This window comes from Propithecus coquereli, unplaced genomic scaffold (genome assembly GCF_000956105.1).
Source record: "Propithecus coquereli isolate 6110/MARCELLA unplaced genomic scaffold, Pcoq_1.0 Scaffold94, whole genome shotgun sequence".
In the NCBI taxonomy this organism is placed as follows: Eukaryota; Metazoa; Chordata; class Mammalia; order Primates; family Indriidae; genus Propithecus; species Propithecus coquereli.
In genome coordinates, this window is record NW_012155729.1 from 5,803,723 (window position 1) to 5,810,527 (window position 6,805).

Below are 6,805 nucleotides of genomic sequence, written 5' to 3' on the forward strand. Positions count from 1 at the left end.
TAAACTGTAACCCACTATACAAATGTTAGTTATTCTTGTTAGTATTTAACATATATGGAAATTTGCTTCACAATCTATAATTGTGCTAATAAAAATAGGTATTCATGAACATAAATTATACTGGTCATAAAATCAGCCTTATTAATCTAATATATCTTAGAGTGAGACCAAATTTAAATGGCCCACTCTGGCAATGTAGATATCTGGAAACACTGTTTATCTTACCATATACACATGTATCAGAATAGAGATGCCAAAGTTTTGCTATACTTCATATAATGTTTGCATCTTGAATTTAAATCTTCAAAACAGTAACAAATCATTGTCAGATACGCATATTTTCCAAGTTAAAAAAATAATTTATTTGTATAAGGGAAGTAAACTAAGCAAATTCATTAATTAGCATCCTTTTAAGAGCTCCATCCAGGTTGTTTATTTTAGCAGATGTGCCATTAGAAACAGCCATAAGTGTCTATAACTAAATAAAATATCTTTGATCTCCAGTGTCTCGCATTTTATCACAGAGATTCCAAACACATTCAACTCTTTTTATGGTAACTATGATTATTATTATGTTTAAATGAACAAAGTATCTTTCATAATACAGGGTATCCTAAAAGTCCCCATACATAAGGAAAATGGGAAATCGTAGCTAAATGTACCTTTATTTACAAAATATTCATTCCAAAATTTTTTCTTTGTATGGAGACTTTGGGATGCCCTGTAGAAATATAAATAAAAGCCTGATTTAAAACTATAAATGATTCTTCTTTATAACTATAGGTATTATTGAGCATAATGTTATAAATACACTATTAAATATCTGTGTATAGTATACATGTCCCAGAGAAATGGGAGGTGGGATTTATACCCAAGACAGTGGAGGAGGTATGCACAGGAAGAAGTAGTCTTTCACAATTGGAAATAATCAAGGTTGAGTAAATGAATAGTATCTAATCTCCAAGAAAAAGAAAATTTCCCTCTCTGTGAGATAAAGACACATACAGTCGTAGTATTATCACAGGAATTTTTATCAGGAACATATTATCAGGAATTTTAACTTAAAGATTTGCAAAGATTTTTTCCAGTTACCTAAATATGAGCATCCAGAATCACAAGCTGTGTATAGACATTCTATTTCAAAAGACTGTGTTACTTTCTGCAATCATCTCTTAAAAGAAGGCCCCAAGGGCTCTAGCTCTCCTTTTTAGCCACCATAACTGATTCCAATACAAAGTGATATTATAAATTAGGTTCAAAATAATCTAAAGATTGTTCTAGAGAAAGATCCTTAAACTCTCCTGTAGCACCCCTGCCCCCATCCGCTAGCATGAGAGATTGAGAACACATAGAACTTATTCAGAATTCCTTGCTCAGATTCCTAAGGCCCACTTACTCCACTGGGATGGCAGCGCTAACCTAAAAACTGAGTTGCAAAGTTGTATTCTTTCACAGCGTTAAAAAACTAACAACAAAGTGACAAGAGAAAACTTTGTTTGCACAAGAAGCTCCAACATTATTTTGACTTTATAAAGATATTTTAAATGAATTTTAAAAACACGATACTATGAAACTTGGTAATCATTACTTCAAAACGACAGATACTATTGTTCGTGGAGAATTGTACCAGTGGTTCAATGGAAAGATTCACCAACTACTCCCTGGAGAAAAGTGAAGATCTGCATTTAAATGAAGATATAATATTTCCAAAGGCACAGTACCTAGAAGGCAGATACTGTCAAGGTTTCTTAGTGAGAATAAGTCAAATTGCATCAGGTACATCTCAATGCTGTGGCTGTCCCCATTTCAGAGGGCTCAGACCATTTCCATAATATTCTTTTTCCTCTATGCAGTCTTCATAATATTTGTCCCAAAAAGTTAAAATTAAACCTTGCTCCATAGCAAAGTCCTCACATTAAACAACAAGCAATTACTACTATACATATCATTTCTGATGTGTACAGAAAAAGACCACAGAAGATAGCTTGGCCAGAAATGTTAAATAATTGAAAAGTATAATGACTTAATAGAGTAGTAAGCTTAGTTTACAATGCAGCCAATTTAAAGCCATAAAAATACTGTGTAAAAATTTTATCTTGTGGTTGACCATTACATATCCTATCTATTATTCAAAAGTATCTCAACAGTGTTTTTCTTCATTAATGTGGCTTTTGACATTTCCCTCAAAATCTTTCTATTCCCACAGTTTTCCAACAATTTTGAAACAAATACAAAAATTATGTATTATATCATAAATTCCCTTTGCTAGGATTATGAGATCTGCAATGTCTAATTGAAACCAATCTCATAGGTCAATCTGTAAGACATAATCTAACCTCCTCGGACATGATCTGTTTTGTATTTGAGTCAAGCACACAAGACATTAAAAAAAAACCAAAAAACTAAAACTACTCTTATTGACACATCTGTAAACAAAAGGAGAACCTCATAAACAACCCCCTTCCCTCTGACAAACTAATCCAGGGATTTGTTGGTATTAGAAAATGTCATGGGGCATCAGAAAAATTTTGCCTTAAATGTTCAGCTAAGGTGCATAGCATGTCTGGGAAGAAGAAAAAAGAGACACTTAGGATCAGTTTCAAACATAAGCCCATTACCTCTGGCAGGCTCTTGCTAAAATTCTAGCTGCAACTGAAATGTCCCTGTAAACAAGGTTACTGAGAACAGCCCCAGATATTCTTCTCAGCAACACTTTCCTAGGAGCTCATCAGCTGTCTGTGTGGTTAGTTATACCTTATCTTGCTGCATTGCCGTTCTCATGCTGATTCAAATTCAGAACTCAAAATGAAAGATGAAATATCTTGAAGATCACTTAATATTGAAATACTGTTGCAGTAATAAGTGGTGCTCAGTTGGAGATGGGAACATGGTACTCTCTTGGTAACCTTTTAATTTCTGGAAAAATTGTACAGAATAAATTGAGCAGCACACACAGAAACCTAATGGATTGATCTGCTCTATTTTGTTAAAGCACCACCCATCAGAAACTCCCTTGGCTCCCCAGGCAATTCCCATTAAAGACACCAGCAGGTTTCAGTATATACCATGCATGAAGACTTAAATGCTACTTTGATTTATTAAAGAAAAGGAACCATCTTTTATCTACATTCATCACTTCAGTCAATGAACAGTTTTATGTGCTATATGATACCATTCTCAACATACACACTTTTAATTCTATGTAATGAGAGTTTAAAGAATTATGAGAATTGTTTCAGTAAAAATAACAAAGCCACGCATAACAGTCAAATGTATGCTTAACACATCATCTAGGCCTGTTTCATTATATGCTTAAATCTTTTCATACTTGATGGAAATGAAAGCCCATAATGTCACTTCATCTCCATCAGTGTTTTCATGTACCTTCTGTCTGTCTGGCATTCCTCAGCTCAGAGTTGAGAACCGTTCGAATTTCCCTCTCTTTCCCACAATGACAGAACTGTTTCTCAGGTTGGTTAACTCATTTTGTTAACATCAAATCTACTGGACAGGAGGGTAGAAAAAAAAAGAAAAGACCCCTGAAACTGCTCCTCAGTCCCATTCCCCTGGCTTCCTCTCTAAGACATTTCTGACTCTTTTCTCTTGCCTGCTGCTTCTGAATTTGGGCATTTTCCAAGCATACTCCCCTATTTGGTCTTTGGGCTGCGTGAGAAACAAACGAGAGTTTCTCTTCAAAACTAGACCAAGTCATTCAGCTGCTCTGAAACACACTTCACAACATCCGCAGGTCTCTTGATCTTGACTTAAAGTGTTAAGCAGGCGTGTTTTGAAAGTAGTAGGAGGTCGCATGGACCTAACAGTTTCTCTTAACCCACATGCTGAGAATTTTTCTTTCTTTTTTTTTTTTAAAAAAAGGGGGGGGGGAGAGGGTGCTATTTTCAACATTGCTCTCTCGTTTATGTTAGCAAAATCATTTGCTTTCTGTGTGTGTCTGTGTCTTATTGCACGGCCACTGGTTCTGGTACTACAACACAAACACAGCAAACGTGCTTCCCTAACATAAGCAGACCCATGTGGCAATTTACAACATAACCCAAGCAAGCACAATAAATAAACACATACATAATCACTCCACAGCACTGAGGCATGCGGGGGTTTCTCCAGGCCCTAACGGACTCTTCCAGAATTGCTCATTAAGATTCTGAAAGGGGGAGGGGGTGCAGCTAGGAAAAGGTTGCCGGAAGGGAAGAGAAGGGGAGGAGGGGAGCTTTGCCCTCTGTGTCTTTCTCTGAGACTCTCTCTTCACCAAACATGGGGGTGGGGGCTAAGGGGGGTTCTATCCCGCAGACTCTCTGACAGACTTGAGGGGTAGAAGAAGGTAGGTGACTTGAAATACTTAAATGATGGTCGGGTGACCTCCTTGCAACTTCAGCGACTCCCTCGGGAAGGTGAAAGGGTTGGGGAGACGGGAGGGAGAGAAGCGTAGAGGACAGGAGGGAGACACCTAGGACTACAGCAGCAGCAACCACCAGGATTTTCCAGCCCAAGACAGCAGTCCTCAACTCCTGGCACCACCCCTCTCCCCAACGACCCCTGCTCCGTATCCCCTCGCCCCTAACCCCTCCCTCCCAGTGCCCTAACTCTGCCCTCACTCTTTGCCACTTTACCAAGCACTTAAGTCTCTATCCAGGAAGGGGGATGGGAGGGGTGTTTAAAGAACAAATCTAATTGCAATTAGAATTTATCTGTGTCTCCAGCACACGCTGACAGTTTTGCAGTCATGGTAAGGCAAGTCTACAAGAGGTGGGCAGTACTTATGGTTGTGTTATTGAGGGAGGGGCTGATTTTTTTTTTCCAAGAGACTCTAAGCAAGTGAAGGGGGAAGGGGGTAGCAATATAGATTTCAACCAGGACTGCAAATAAAGAATGCCCCAGATGCAAATGTCTGTCTCCAGATGTTGATGATAAGGATGTGGACCAGTTACCTTGGCAGGGTCAGAACTGCAGCAGGTTAATCAGGTGAGTCGTCGGGGATTTTAAAGAAGCCGAAGCCGGTTTCTTTGGCTATGAAAGTCTACAAAACCCCCATGCAGGAACATTGCACATCTTACACACGCCTCCTTTAACTGGGCTCCCGCGACCTCAGCAGGCGAGGGGGTGCTGGCCGGCCCGCCGGTGGCAAGGGCACGGCCCCCCGCTCGGCCCCCGCGGGTGCGGGGCCGGCCTGGCACCCGGGGTCCGCGTCCCGAGCGGCTGTGCACTCACCGAGCCGGGCTGCGAGGGGCAGAGGGGCGCCCGCGGCTAGCCGGAGCGCCGAGGCGCCTCCCTTTTCTCTTGGTAGCGTCGGTCCGCACTCCCTGTGACCCAGGACGTCATGATGCCTGTCTGTTTTCTCAATGATAACTTGGCAGAAGAAGAGAGAGGCTGCCAGGTTCTCCTCGGGTGGTTACGTGGTATGTGCACGTTTCTGTTTGCATGTTTCTCTCTCTTTTTAAAAATAAATATCTATATTTTTTAAAAAAAATTCCCGGCACTATCATGATTTGATTGCATTATTGCGTTTGCATAATTGACGCCTCTGGGTGTGTATATTATGTGTGTATGTGCGTGTGATTTTTTTTTCCCCTTTAAATCCTGCTGCTCCTGCCGCCGCCGCAGCCGCTGCAAACGGAAAGCAAGCATGCGTTCATCTTTTGTCTTTCATTTTACCTTCAGGGTGACATTCAGTGCCAACTGCTCCCTTTTGACCGCCGCCAATCCCCGCCTGGGCAAAATAAATTTGAAAAACGTGGGGGGAGGGAAAGGAAGAGCCCCCCCCGCAGCCCCCTTCGGCCCGAATGCTGGGGTTTCGATTCCTTCGACTACCGGATCCCAAACCTACCCGACCCACCTCCCAACCCTGAAAAACCATTTTCCCTTCTACCCACCGGGCCCAGGCAGAGAATCGGCACCAAGACAACGCGGAGCATCCACCCAGAGCCAGACACTCATGTTCGCGGCTCGCACTTGCTGACTTGCATCTCTCAGTTGCATTCCCAGTGTGTAGGCCTCTCACAACTGGAGCTATTTTTGTCTCCCAGAGATGTTCTTTAAAGCCTTTTAAAAATGGGGAGGAGGCAGGGAAGAAAGAAAGAAAGAGACCAAGAGAGAAGCCTAAGCCTCCATCTGAGGTACTCTATAGACACATCATAAAATTTGGGGGGCTCCTGGCATCCGTCCGACCTACCAGGGGAGTCTGGAAGGGCAGAAACGAGAATTAGCTTTTATTAGACTTACGCTACAACAGCAGGAAAACTTTTTAAAGATACGAAGATGTTACTGCTATTTACTGTATTTACCATTTTTATAATTATGTTCTCCAGAATTATAGTAGGGAAGGTCTCAAGAATAATCCTTAATATTTATTTCTGAAAACATGAGAATGCTTTTTAGATGGTGTGACCACATGACAGGTAAAGCAGAGATCACTCCTTTTTATAATATTTACTTTGTGTTATTTGTATGTTGTCTGGTAGGTTTTATGTAGCTTCTCTTAATCATAATATTGCATATATTACTCACATTGTGTATATTCCTGATAAATAAATATCTAGCACCAGATTTGGCAAACGCTTTGCCCTTCTTTATCGCTGATTACCCATTTGGAGTAACGAAATGGGTTTAGGAATTTTTTTTTTCTTCCAAGCCTGTGGTTGACCTTGGTTACCACCAATGTTCATTGTTCCTACTGATTCCAAATTCCTAAGAGATGACAGCAGAAGCCGAGGTTGCAAAAAATTAAGCACGGAGAAGAGTTCTGAATCTGAAAAGCAAAGCCAATTGAGAGAAAACTTTTGAACTCATC

At 40.7% G+C, this 6,805-nt stretch overlaps 1 protein-coding gene across 2 annotated transcripts in view; it reads right to left on the bottom strand.

Moving 5' to 3' along the window:
• ESRRG (estrogen-related receptor gamma) overlaps nucleotides 1-5,060 on the bottom strand; it is a 562,217-nt gene extending 557,157 nt beyond the window's left edge. The window contains exon 1 of one of the 2 annotated variants that reach the window (XM_012664914.1): nucleotides 4,947-5,060. The gene's annotated coding sequence lies outside the window, so the exon portion shown is untranslated. The remainder of the gene's footprint in view (nucleotides 1-4,946) is intronic. The other variant, XM_012664915.1, reaches the window with a different exon arrangement.
• Nucleotides 5,061-6,805: the final 1,745 nt, after the last annotated feature.